The sequence below is a fragment of the Cebus imitator genome, unplaced genomic scaffold (assembly GCF_001604975.1).
Source record: "Cebus imitator isolate Cc_AM_T3 unplaced genomic scaffold, Cebus_imitator-1.0 Scaffold419, whole genome shotgun sequence".
Lineage (NCBI taxonomy): Eukaryota > Metazoa > Chordata > Mammalia > Primates > Cebidae > Cebus > Cebus imitator.
In genome coordinates this window covers 1,499,297-1,513,826 of record NW_016107734.1, presented here as the reverse complement: position 1 = coordinate 1,513,826, position 14,530 = coordinate 1,499,297, and the positions used below count along the sequence as shown (strand labels likewise).

General features: G+C 43.4%; 1 protein-coding gene across 7 annotated transcripts in view; it reads right to left on the bottom strand.

The window, feature by feature from the left end:
- Positions 1–14,530, bottom strand: part of CALN1 (calneuron 1) — a 623,445-nt gene that overhangs the window by 300,632 nt on the left and 308,283 nt on the right. The gene's annotated exons all lie outside the window — the stretch shown is intronic.

The following is a 14,530-nucleotide window of genomic DNA, read 5'->3' as shown; positions in this document are numbered from 1 at the left end:
ACGCCACCATGCCTGGCTAATTTTTGTATTTTTAGTAGAGATGGGGTTTCACTATGTTGGCTATGCTGGTCTTGAACTCCAAACCTCAGGTGTTCTGCCCACCTCCGCCTCTCAAAATGCTGGGATACAGGTGTGAGCCACTGCATCTGGCCCAAGAGGTTGCCTTTTGACATCAGTGGGTGAAAAACTCCACCCTCAGATCATGCTAATGCCACATTTTCTGTCCATATGTCCTATGAAATGCTATGAACCCAACTACACCTGTGCAGAATGAACCTGTGACTTCATTTTTTCCCCACCACCTTTCCCCAGGTCTTGAACCATTCCACTTTCCTAACTCACAAATATCCCTCAGCCTTATCTTCAGGGAGGCGGATTTGAGAGCTGTTCTCCCTCCTCCTCGCTCAGTGCCCTTGCAAATAAATCTTTTCTCTTTTGCAAAACTCGTGTCACAGCGATTGATTTGCTACATGCAGGCAGAACAGACCCAGACCTGGCGGGCAACACACTGCCAGAGATTTTGTTTGTTAGTTTCGTTTCTGGATCGATGCCAGGTGCCTGGAACGGCACGTGGAGGGTGTTCAATTAACGTCTGTGGAATGAACGAGCCGGATGTTAACTGTGCATGTGGCTGTAGGGGTGGAAGGAGGGTAACAGCGTCCGTGAGGTACTGTGCCCTGGGGTATCTGGCATAAAAGGAAAGATGTCAGCACAAGAACGAGGAAGCGTCTGCTGAACAAGGCGTGCCAGGAGGGGGGTTTCCACACAGGCTCCGGGCAGGGAGGCGCCACGCACCTGTGTGCTGGGATGGGTCAGAGAGCTGGACAGAGGTACCTGGAATGGAAAAGACGTCCGCTAAAATCAGCAGACCACTGTCTGGCTAGTACAGGGCGGAGCTGACGGCTGTTCTCAGCAGGTTTGGATCATGTGAGTGTGCGTATTACAGAAAGGTCACTGGAGACACCCAGAGAGGTGCGTTTTCAACTTGTCCCTGTTCGCTGCTGGTCTAGTATCTTGGCCCAATCCAATGACCTTCTCAAAGCCCCTTTGCCTAATCTGGAATTGGTTTCAGATTTGCAAATGAGAACGCTCCGAGGAGCAGCTGAGGACAAGCGACATCCCCTCTCTTTTGGCAACTGATCAGGTCAGGCCTGGTCACTCGTTCCTCACTTAAGGACTGACGTACAGCAGTGGTAGTGTGCTATCCATACGGTGTGTGAAGACTTTGCTATGGGAAAAATAATCTCCAGAAACTACATACTCTTGACACAAACTGTGTAAGAGAAATCACCAGAAACATGCAGGAAGGGTCTAGGTTATGTTTGCAGAAACTTCTAGAAAACATGAGCTGCGAAAGAAAAGCCTAAAGAAACTAGGAGAAATTCAATTATAGTTAGAATTGTAGAAAGTCACAAGATGCTATTTCATCACCCCAACAATGAGAAAAGTTGGCAGAAGACATAAAATTATAGTTTGGGGGTTTTTTTTTGTTTGGTGTGGGTGTGTGTGTGTGTTTTGAGACAGAGTCTTGCTCTTTTGCCCAAATTTGATCATAGCTCACTACAGCCTCCCCTGGAATCAAGCAATCCTCCCACCTCAACCTCCCGAGTAGCTGGGACTACAGGTGTGCACCACCATGACCACCTAGTTTTTTATCTTTCTGTAGACACAAGGTCTCACCATGTTGCCCAGGCTGGTCTCAAATTCCTGGGCTCAAGTGACCCTCCTCCCTCAGCCTCCTAAAGTGCTGGGATTCCAGGTGTGAGCCCTACTAAGAAACCTACAGAGAACAGCTTTCAGCTCCTTCCTGGACTAGCCAGAACTCACCCAGATGCTTTCCTAATTGGAGTGGGCATCTTGCCTATCCCAGATACCTCTGCCCAGCCTCCTTTATCTTTCTCATCCATCAAAGAGCGAAGAAATCAAAGGAATCTAAAAGAGATAAATTCTACAAAGTGATGAGGCCTTCCCAGGAGGGAAGAAGTTCCCAGAGGCTTTCATCCATGGCTGACATGGGCTTCAGGAGGAGGCTGCCTAATCTGGAACAAAGTGGTTTTTTGTTGTTGTTGTTGTTTTTGAGATAGAGTCTCACTGTGTTCCCAGGCTGGAGGGCAATGGTGTGATCTTGGCTCCCTACAATCACCATCTCCCCGGTTCAAGCTATTCTCCTGCCTCAGCCTCCCGAGTAGCTGGGATTACAGGCATGTGCCACCACACCTGGCTACTTTTTGTATTTTTAGGAGAGACAGGGTTTCACCGTGTTTGCCAGCCTGGTCTCGAACCATGATCTCAGGTGGTCTGCCCACCTCACCCTCACAACGTGCTGGGATTACAGACGTGAGCCACCTTGCCCAGCCGGAACAAGCTTTTAACAGATGTGGTGACAGGTTCACATTCCAAAAGCCCCAGCTGAAGAGCACCCTTGGACCTTAACTGGGTGCAGGCAATTAGCAGGGTGAAGACAGGCAGGAGAGCTGAGGAACCCCCTCTGAGACCCTCCCTCCATGGCTGAGGTCCCACCTGCACCTGCTCTTTGAGGACTAGAACTAGAATGGAAGGAGACCTCCTGAAAAACCAGAAAACCATGGTGGAACTGGACGGAAAAGACAGGGAGCAAAGAGCCAGCGTGGTTCAGAAAGCTTGGCAGCTCCCCTGCAGAGCCAAAGACATCTGCAGAGTCTTCTCATTGCTCCCATGACAAGCTCAGCCACACAGAAAGTCCCGATACTACCCTCGAAATCTTTGAAGTTGCTGTGAGCCAGCTGCAACCAAAGCTTTAACAGAACCCCGTCCAGCTCAACTACAGACGACGCTGCGTGGCAGCCTGGCTCCAGGGTCTGCCAGGAGGGTCCTGCCACTCTTTGGTGGGTAAATTTTATTTATTTTAGACTTGCAGGGTTTTTTTTTTTTTTTTACAAGCAATATCTGGCATTCAATTGGGAATTATAAGAAGATGCAAGAAAACAGGCCAGGCGCGGCGGCTCACGCCTGTAATCCCAGCACATTGGGAGGCTGAGGCAGGCGGATCACATGAGGTCAGAAGTTCAAGACCAGCCTGGTGAACATGGTGAAACCCCGTCTTTACTAAAAATACAAAAATTAGCCGGGTATGGTGGCAGACACCTGTGATCTCAGGTACTCAGGAGACTGAGGCGGGAGAATTGCTTGAGCCTGGGAGGCGGAGGTTGCAGTGAGCAGAGATCGTGCCACTGCACTCCAGCCTGGGCAGCAGAGTGAGACTGTCTCAAAAAAAGATGCAAGAAAGTGTGACTGATATACAAGAGAAAATGTCACAGAATCAGACTTAAAAGATGGTCCAGATGTTGTGATGATCAGAGTTTAAAATAAGTATGATAAATGTGTCCAAGGATCTCCTGGTGAAAACAGAAAATGTGAACAAATGGGGAGTTTCAGCAGAGATATGGAAATTATTTAAAAAGAAATAGTGAGACCCCCCCCATCTCTACAAAAATTGTTTAAATCAGCCAGGTGAGGTGGCATGAGCCTGTAACCCCAGGGCTTTGGAAGGCTGAGGCAGGAGGGCCGCCTGAGCCCAGGAGATTGAGGCTGCATCGGGCTATCATCACGCCACTGCCCTTCCGCTTGGGCAGCTGAGTAAGACCTCACCTCTAAAAAAAATAAAAAACAAAAATAAAGGAAAATGCAAGGAATAAATATATATATATAATATAGAAGTGGAGAACTCATTAGATGGACTTAAAAACAGCCCGGATGTAGCTAATAAAAGGCCAATAACATGTATCCATTTCATCTGTATCCACACAAAAAAGGAAAAGGGAAGTGGGGGAAGAAAAACCAGAACACAGCATGTAAGATCTGAGGGGCAAGATCAAGTGGTCTAAGGAGTGTGTAATTGGAGGACCAGAAGCGGGGGAGGGGGAAAGGAACAAGAAATCCTTGAAGACATCACAGCTAAGCATTTCTCAAAATCAGTGAAAGCAGCCAACCAACAGACCAAGAAGCTTGGCACACATCGAACACGATGGATGCAAAGAGGACCGTACCTAAGTACAGCACAAGCTGCCAAACACTTGCAAGAAAAATCTTAAAGATGTCAGCGGAGAGAGTCACTACATAATGATGGCTGGGTGGAGGGGCTCACGCCTGCAATCCCAGCACTTTGGGAGGCCGAGTTGGGTGGATCATTTGAGGTCAGGAATTTGAGATCAGCCTGGCCAACATGGCGAAACCCCATCTCTGCTAAAAATACTAAAATTAGCCAGGTGTGGTGGCAGGCACCTGCAGTCCCAGCTACCCAGAAGGCTGAGGCAAGAGAATCATTTGAACCCGGGAGGCGGAGGTTGCAGTGAGCCGAGATCATGCCTCTGCACTCCAGCCTGGGTGACAGAGCAAGCCTCAGTCTCAAGAAAAAAAAAAATTAAAAGACATACTACATAATTAAAAGTAACGTTAAAAATGTTTGTGAATGTCTCAGAATTAATGAAGGCCAGAAGATAAAATATCTTTAAGATACCCAAAGAAAATCAGTTAACCTAGCACCTGCATGTTAAAAAATAAGGGCAAAATAAAGGCATTTTCTTTAAGAGGCACTTGGATACCCATGTTCATTCTAGAGTTATTCACAATTTCGGAAAAGATTAACAAAATTTCAGGACTTATACTGCCTGATTTCAGGACTTAGCATAAAACTACTGTCTTCAAGGCAGCATGCCATTAGTGTAGAAAGACAGCAAAGATATCCAAAACAGAGACTAGATAATCCAAAAATCGCCTGCCACATGTATGGTCAGTTGATGTGCAATCAAGGTTCTAAGTCAATTCAGTGAGGAAAGAAGAGTGGCATTAGCAGATTATGCTTAGAATAACTAAAAATTTGTACAGAGCAAACCAAGCGCCAACTTCTACCACACTCCACACATGAAAACTAATTTCTCATGGTTCACAGACATAAACGTAAAAGCTAAAACCATAAATCCTCCAGAAGAAAATGCAGTAAAATATTTTTTTCTTCTATTTTTTTGGAATGTAGTGGCCTGATCTCAGCTCACTGTGACCTCTGTCTGCTGGGTTCGAGCGATTCTCTTGCATCAGCCTCCCGAGAGGCTGGGATTACAGGCACACACCACCACACCCAGCTAATTTTCATATTTTTAGTAGACATGGGGTTTCACCATGTTGGCCAGGCTGGTCCTGAACTTCTGACCTCAAGAGATCCATCCGCCGCGGCCTCCCAATGTGCTGGGATTGCAATATTTTTACAACACTGATGCAGGCAAAGATCTTTTTCAACGGGAACCAAAGAGCACTGAACATGAAAGAAAATAGTGCTAAACGGGATTTAATCAAAGCTTCAAACGTCTGCTCATCAGAAGATACTACAGCGGCCCCTCCTCATCTGTGGCTTCACTCGCTGTAGCTTCTGTTACCCTTGGTTAACCAGTCAACTGCAGCTGGAAAATACTCAGTGGAAAATTCCAGATATAAACAATCCATAATTCTTCAATTGCACGCTGTTCCGAGTGGCGTGATAAAATCTCACGCCATCCCACTCCATCCTGCCAGAGACGTAAATCACCCCTTGTCCAACATGTCCAAGCCGTCTATACCACCTGCCCGTCAGTCACTGCTGCCATCTACTTTTGACATTGTCACAGCTCCAGGATCACCAGGATCACCTGAAGCACATGACCCTCTTTCTGACTTACGAAGGTCAATGGCAGCCAAACGCTGTGTCACCACGCCCATGCCATTCAGCTCCATCTCATCCCACAGGCGTTTTACCATCTAATGTTAACACAAGAAGAACACGGCGGCTCAAGCCTGTGATCCCAGCACTTTGGGAGGCTGAGGTGCAAGGATTGCTTGAGACCAGGAGTTTGAGACCGGCCTGGGCAACATAGCAAGACCCCATCTCTACATCTGATTTTTTTTTTTTAATTTAAAGGAGGAGCACAGTATAAGAAGATATGTTGATAGAAAGGGAAATCACATTCATATAAAATGTTTTAGAGTATATTGTTAAGATTGTTCTATTTTGTCACTAGTTATTGTCATCTCTTACTGCACCTAATTTATAAATTTAACTTTATTATAATGTTATTTATTATGTGCTGGAGAAAGCATCGTATTTACAGGGATTGGTCCTATGCACAGTTTCAGGCGCCTACTGAAGGTCACCAGACATATGCCCCTTGGATAAGGAGGGGTTATTGTATTAAGAAATGAAATGTATGCCACAGAGTGGGAAAAATTATTTGTCAGCAGACTACTTGAGCTAACAGAAATGTTTATACATTTTACTGCTGTCTATAATTGTCAAAATTCATCAAACTGAACACTCAAGAGCTTTACATTTTATAGTATTTGAATTATGTCCCACTTAAAAGGTAAAAAATCAGGTGGTACAGACTGAGATGAAAAGGAGGCTGAAGAAAATAAAGAAAAAAATACAACAAACTAAAATAATTCCTAGCAGAAATAAAATCCACAGTGCAAATCTTCCCTCCAAAACTCGACCTAATACCACTGTTAATCAAGACAGTGATATAATTCTCTGGGTAAAAATATATGTATAAGGAAAATCATCTGAAAGTCAGGTTAACGAAAAAGAGATAAAACAAAAATATATAAAGTCAGAAATCTCAAAGATGGTATATTTACAGAATTAAAGGGCACTAAAATATAAAAGAACAGCAGGTATACATTTATGTTAGTAAATTTGAAATCCAAAAGAAATGAGTGATTTCTGAAACGAATAGATCATTGAATCCACTAAAGAAAATGATCACTTATGTCAATTAATAAACATGACATAAAATATTGTTAATCAACTGCCCTAAACTGTTTTAAATTTTACATAATCTCATAGAAATATGTGTTCGAATACTCAAAAATGGTTACTATGTAACCTTTTCCAGTGCTAAAAAAGATGGAAAAGTGCAAAATATCCTATACATTTAGCTTAACTCCAGTATTAAAAACCTGAAAATGGAAAGAAAATGAAACGGGTCAATTATTGTTATTATCATATTACTATTTGAGAGGAGTCTTGCTCTGTTGTCCAGCCTGGAGTGCAGTGGCGCTATCTCGGCTCACTGCAACATCCAACTCCTGGGTTCAAGTGATTCTCCCACCTCAGCCTCCCGAGTAGCCAGGGCTACAGGTGCTTTGCTGCCATGCCTGACTATCTTGTATTTTTTGGTAGAGATGCGGTTTCACCACATTGGTCAGGCTGGTCTCAAACTCCTGACCACAAGTGAGCCGCCTGCCTCATCCCCGCAAAGTGCTGGGATTACACGCATAAGCCACCATGTGATCCCAGCACTCTGGGAGGATGAGGGACTGGAAGGGGATTCGGCTGATGCCCTGGGTCCATCTGTGCTACACCCCAGCATCACCTGACCTAAGCCTACTCTAGACGAGCTGGGTCCCCCTCTACTAGGAGAAGCGAGAGACTTGGGAAAAAGGTATCGCAGTTCAAAAGCCACCGCCAATCAACCGTCTGACTCAGCAACTGCCCAGCTCTGAAGCAGATCCACCACAGAGAGTTAGAAAAGTGTCTAGTTTATGTCCTCCACAGCAATGGAGAGATGTCACTCAATCAAATTACAAAAGGGACAAGAAAGAATTCCACAGAGAGGAGAAAGCATTGGTACAGAAATGAAGACCAGTGATCAGTGGACAGTCGCTGGAAAGCCTCAAAGCAGTGAAGCAGAGAATATATGTATGAGAATATAGAAGGCTGAGGAAAAGCACGGAGAAAGAGCAGCGGTGGGGGCACTGGAAGGCCACGGCCCAGGATCTAAGCTGTGGATAGGGCCAGCAGACAGACTGACACATACAGAGCATTAGAAACAGACGCTCGGGGCCGCAAAGAAAAATCAGCACCGAGACAAAAGATCTTCCAGCAACGGAATGTTTATTTCCTGGGCTGCAGGAGGGGTACTCTTGCTAACCATCTTGCCACGACAGCAAAAGCAGAAAACAAAACAGGGTTGAACAAACGTTTTCCAGGAAGAAAACCCGGTCTAAACATTGAGAGTGTGGGGGGGCGTGATGGTACAGGCTTGTAATCCCGGCACCATGGGAGGCAGAGACAGGAGGACGGCTTGGAGCCAGGAGTTTGGAAACAGCCTGGGCAACACAGGGAGACCCCACCGCTACAAAAAATGTTCACAACATTTGCCAGGTGTGTTGCACACATCTGGAGTCCCAGCTACTCCGGAGGCTGAGGCAGGAGGATCGCTTGAGCCCAGGAGTTTGAGGCTGTGGTGAGCTCCGACTGCACCACCGCACTGCAGCCTGGGCCACAGAGTCAGGCCCTGTCTCTAAAAATAAATAAGTAAATAAACAAAAACTGGGACTGTGAATCATATTCCAAGGAACCACAACAACAGCACAACAATAACACAAAGCGCCACCACAACTACAGCACAGAGATGAATAGGAACCGGCGACATTTTCAAACTTTCTGGGTCGTGATTACATCCTAAGTCAAATTAGATTATTCACAAGGAAGGAAAAGTGGGTTATCACAGACAACAGTATTCAACCCCACCAATAATGAAGGAGCAATCGCAGACCTTTAAAAATAAAGGGTTACAGGCCAAGTACGGTGGCTCACATCTGTAATCCCAGCACTTAGGGAGGCCCAGGCAGGCAGATCACCTGACGTCGGGAGTTCGAGACCAGCCTGGCCAACATGTTAAACCCCATCTCTACTGAAAATACAAAATTTAGCTGGGTGTGGTGGTGCTCAGATGTAATCCCAGGTACTCGGGAGGCTGAGGCAAGCCGAGATCATGCCTCTGCACACCAGCCTGGGAGACAGAGTGAGAGGAAGAAAGGAAGGAAGGGAGGGAGGGAGGGAGGTAGGGAGGGAGGGAGGGAGGGAGGAGAAAGAGAAAGAAAGAAAGAAGAAAAGAAGAGAAAAGAAAAGAAAGGAAAGAAAAGAAGAAAGGGAAAGAGAGAAAGAAAAAAGGAAGGAAGGAAGGAAGGGAGGGCGGGCGGGCGGGCTATAGTTCAAGAATTTTATATCTAACCCAGCTGTTTATGTGTGCTAAGACAGCCCCAAATTTGTGTGAATATGTGTGAAAGATATTCTCAGATTTATAATACCAAGAGGATTAAAGCTTGAAGTAAACTTCCCAAAAAAAACATAACGATGAAATTTGGGGATGTTTCTGCAGGAATAAATATGTATTAATTAAAAATAAGAAAGAGAAAACGAGTAAAAGATGGCTAGGTGTAAGCACAATAGACAGCTAAATATGCAGGCAAGGTATGTGCTCCTAACATTGTTCTAAAACCGGTCATATTTTTAAATTGAAAATAATAAAAGTTGTAAAAAAATGGGAGGAGCATATTTATAACCACCATATATTAAAATGAGCAAAGAACGGAAAAGAGAAAGAGGTAATATTCGACTTATTATCTTCCATAAAAAGGTATTATTCGTTTGTAACTGATGTTAGCTGTCAGAGAAGCTCACAAGAATCTTTATGGCCATCACTAAACAGAGTAAAATAAGACATCTACCTTCCAAGCAGCTGAGTGGATAATATCAAAAACAGAAACAAGATCGTAGTCACAAAAGAATAACTGAATAGCAGGTGCACAGGAGAACCCCCGCAAAGCAAAATGATGGAATTAAATCTCAACCTTAATGCTGGAAAAATAATATAAATAGTCTACCGATAAAAAGGCTCTCAGAATCATTAAAAATTATAACACAATGACATATGTTGGGTAAAGGTTTCACCCCTAACAAAACCACAGCAAAAGATAGGGCATCATGTACCATATTCCTGGAAGGAGAAGAAGCTGAATAATTGTGAACAGGTCCAGTGACCACAGCACATAACGATAAATGTTATGCAAACACAAGCGAAAAGGTTATGTGGCAAAAATCAACAGGACTCAAAAGCATTTAAAGAACATTTGCACTGATAAAAGGTGAAATCTACTATGAGGGCAGAGCATTGAAAATTAAAATAAAAACTGTTGGAAGTAAATCCAGGAAGTAACAACATCAGTACATCACAATAATTTATCTTGGACAAAGGAACCAAAAATAGGGCTCCGGAGCACTGGGTAATGGAAGATAACTTCTATACACATACAAAAAGCCTTGCAGCATGGAGCCGACACCGTTATAAAAGTTCATCTTATTTTTGGTTACAGAGAAAAATCTTAGCAAATATCAGGTTATACTTACTTTCCACAATGCAATGAAAATAGAAAATTGGCTCATGCCTATAATCCCAGCACTTTGGGAGGCTGAGGCAAGTGGATCACTTGAGATCAGGAGTTCGAGACCAGCCTGACCAACATGGCGAAACCCCGTCTCCATTAAAAAAATACAAAATTTAGCCGGGGTGGTGGCACGTGCCTATAGTCCCAGCTACTCAGGAAGCTGAGGCAGGAGAATCGCTTGAACCCGGGAGGTGGAGGTTGCAGTGTGCTGAGATTCTGCCACTGCACTCCAGCCTGGGCGACAGAGCAAGACTCCATTTCAAAAAAAAAAAAAGAAAATTAAAATGTAAACTAGGAACTTAAAAATTCCCGTGACTCAGAAATTAAATTATAAGATACTTTCCTATAAAATTTATAAAGTAGCAGACAGAACTTTAAAAATACCATAAAATATTATAATGTAAACACCAAAACTATCTAACAAAATGTGGGAGATATTACTGAGGCTTTTCTCAGGGTCTAATTTCCCATCCTGGTTGCCTTAATTATTAAATAATAAAGAATTAACATAAAATAAGTAATCTATTGAAGGAGCTAGTAATGGTAACAAATACGCAACAAAAGGCCACAAAAATGTCAACTCCCTAATCTGCACTCCCATGTTTACACCACCATTATTCACAGCAGCTAAGACATGGAATCTATCCAAGTGTCCATCGATGATGAATGGGTTTTTTATTTTTTTGCCTCTTTTTTTTTTTTTAACTGAACTTTAGGTTCTGGGGTACATGTGCAGATCATGCAGGATTGTTGCATAGGTACACACATGGCAATGTGGTTTGCTGCCTCCAACCCCCTGTCACCTGTATCTGGCATTTCTCCCCATGTTATCCCTCCTCGAACTCCCCACCCACCCTCAGTCCCTCCCCGACCTCCCCACCCACCCTCGGTCCCTCCCATAGCCCCCACAACAGACCCCCGTGTGTGATGCTCCCCTTCCTGTGTCCACATGTTCTCTTGTTCAACACCCGCCTATGAGTGAGAACATGCAGTGTCTGATTTTCTGTTCTTGTGTCAGTTTGCTGAGAATGATGGTTTCCAGATTCATCCATGTCCCTACAAAGGACATGAACTCATTATTTTTCACAGCTGCATAGTATTCCATGGTGTATATGTGCCACATTTTCCCTGTCCAGTCTATCACCAATGAGCATTTGGGTTGGTTCCAGGTCTTTACTATTTATTGTAAACAGTGCCACAATGAACATATGTAAAAAGTGGCACATTTACACAACGGAATATTATTCAGCCATACAAGGAAGGAAATCCTTTTTCTTGCAACAACATGGGTTGAACTGGAGGGCATTACATTAAGTGAAAGAAGCCAAGTGCAGAAAGACAAACACTGCATGTTCTTACTGATCTACGGGAGCTTTAAAAAACATACTGAACTCACAGAGAAAGAGAGCAGAATGACGGTTACCGGGGCTGGGATGTGGAGTGCGGGATGACGGGGAAGGCTAATGGGTAGAAATACAGTTATTTAGAAGGAATCAGATCTCGTGTTCAGGAGCACAACAGGGTGATTATTATTAATAGTAATTTCTTGGCCGGCCATGGTGGCTCACACCTGTAATCCCAGCAGTTTTGGAGGCCGAGGTGGACAGATCACCTGAGGTCAGGAGTTTGAGACCAGCCTGGTCAACATGATGAGACCCCGTCTCCACTAAACATACAAAACTTAGCTAGATGTGATGGTGCACATCTATAATCCCAGCTACTCGGGAAGCTGAGGCAGGAGAATCGCTGGAACCCAGGAGGCAGAGGTTGCAGTGAGCCGAGATCTTGCCACTGCACTCCAGCCTGGGCGACAGAGTGAGACACCATTTCAAACAACAAACAAACAAAAAAAAACCCAGTAACTTATTGTATATTTCAAAATAACTAAAAGAGTGCAACTGGCATGTTCCTATCACAAAGAAATCACGAATGCTTCAGGTGATGGATACCCAAATTACCCTGATTTGATCATCACACATTGTATGCTTGTGTCAAAATCTCACGTGTACCCCATAAATATGTACAACTAAAATATATTCATAATAAATAAAAATTAAAGACTGGAAAAATTAATTCCCTATAATTAAGCGAACTGATGAATGAAAATACAATGGTAAAAGATTCCTTTATAGCTGGTCCATATAGCTAGGGTTGACAACTCCAAAGCCCACAGAGAGCAAGCCAGTCCATCAAAAGGGTATAGGCAGGCCTAAAACACTAATGAACAGTGGAGGCTGTGGCATATGCCCCACCCAGAGGGGACAGCCACTCAACGCCACCAAATTGCAATGAAGGAATGTAGGGTTAGTCTTGCCAAATTCTCCAGTATTTTAACAGGAGAAATGTATATTTTTAATGTGAGATTTTCTGCTTTATAAAATGGTGTATGGGCCAAATATAACCTGGCCACAAGTCGCAGTTGGCCGGTAGGCTGCAAGTATGCAACTTCTGATTTCGACTACTGGCTCCAGCTCGAACCAATTTCAGTAATTTACATTTTCCCAGAAAAATCTCCATTTCATGTAGATATTCAAGTGCATTAATATGAAACTGTGTCAAGTATTCTCTTTTAAAGTTGCCCATATTTACTTTTCATATCTAGTTTTAGTGGTAATGCTTTCCTTCTTAATTAAATAAGCTATCTTTGTGAATTTGTTGCTTTTCTTTTTCAAAGAATGGGCGCTTGGATCTCTTGATGAGACTGAATGGTTTTTGGGTTTTAATTTTTAAATTTCCAAGTGGGTAGGATTCTTGATGAAACTTTTGTTATTAATTTCTGGCTTATTGCCTTGTAGTCAAAGAATGTGCCTGTAACACTTGTTTTTGGGATTTAATTAGGCTGTCTTCGTAGACTAATACATAGCCATGTTTTATTTAATGTTCCAGAATCACTTAAAAAGAAAGCTACTGTCTTTCTAAGGGTGCAAAATTTATATCACGCACATGTGTGCGCACACAGACTAATACACACACATTCAGTGTCATTCAAACTGTTACTTCATTTTGTCCACTTGATCAAATGGAAAGGAATATATAAATTCTCCCGTAATAATTGTGTTTCACCCCTCTTCATGGTACTTCTAAGAACCTTCCGAGATGAAACTTTTGCAATGAATATGGTATTTCAATTTAAAAAAAGGAGAAGCCTAAAACTGTAAGTTATCATTGGTGTTGTTCAGCATAGATTTCCAGTTTACTCCCTTCTGAGCATATAGTTGGTTGTGCTTCTCAATGCCCTTTGATAACAGTCATGGCCATCTTACATGCTTTAGCCAATGAAATGTGAACAGAAGTGACAAAACCCTTAAGAATCACAGTGTGATTCTCCAGATCTCTTTCCCCTTCCTTAGCTAACACCGAAGCAGAGACGGGCCAGAGTCTCTTTCTGCCAGAACTCTTGAGTGAGGATGACGCGGACAAAAGACCCAACCAACTCACAGGGAACACACAGTCTGTGTGAGAGCTTTCATTTTGTGGTTTTAAGCCCCTGCTATTGGTGGGTATGTTTGTTACTGCGGCATAACTGCGCCTATCCCTACTGAAACAGATCTGAAAACAGTAGGCAAACTGCAAAGGGGAAAAAACTGGATAACCAATCAATATGTGAAAAAACTCTTCCTCTCACATACAAGTGAAAGCAAAAATGAGTTGCCACTTTTCACCATCCTATGACTCATGATTTTTAAAATTTATAAAACTCAATATTGGTCAGAACGTCCCAAGACAGGCATTCTCATACATTTCTTTTGGTAAACATTGCCTAAGAAGATGTTATTTAGCATGAAGGATTTTAGCAACTTCCTCTATTTCACATAGTAATCTCACTTCTAAGAAGCCAGCATGGTTTCTGCATTCAAGACGGCACAGTACATTCATACCAGGGGGAAAACAAACGTCCTGAGTGGGATTCTGAGATGTTTGTTTGCCTCTAACCTTAAATGTAGTGCTGACCTCCCGGCCCATGGAGAAGAGGATACTACTATCTACAGCGTGTGTTAGCATCATGATTAATTAAATGTCATCTGTGGTTTCTTGGGATAAAATAATTATTGAAAGCAAGGCTTTGGAAGACCCAAGTGGCTCCACGGTTTGACCTTCATGGTAATGATGATGCCGGCCAGGACTGCCAGCTGGGACGGCTGTTCCCGAGCACCCTCGAAAGAACACACAAGCTCAGACCTTTAAACTCTCAGCTCAAGACACAGAGAACTAGAGTGCTTCTACGGCGGCCCTAAAATAATCACTTGTTTCTTACAAACCTGCAGGGAAGATGCCAAATTTAACTGTGAGCTCT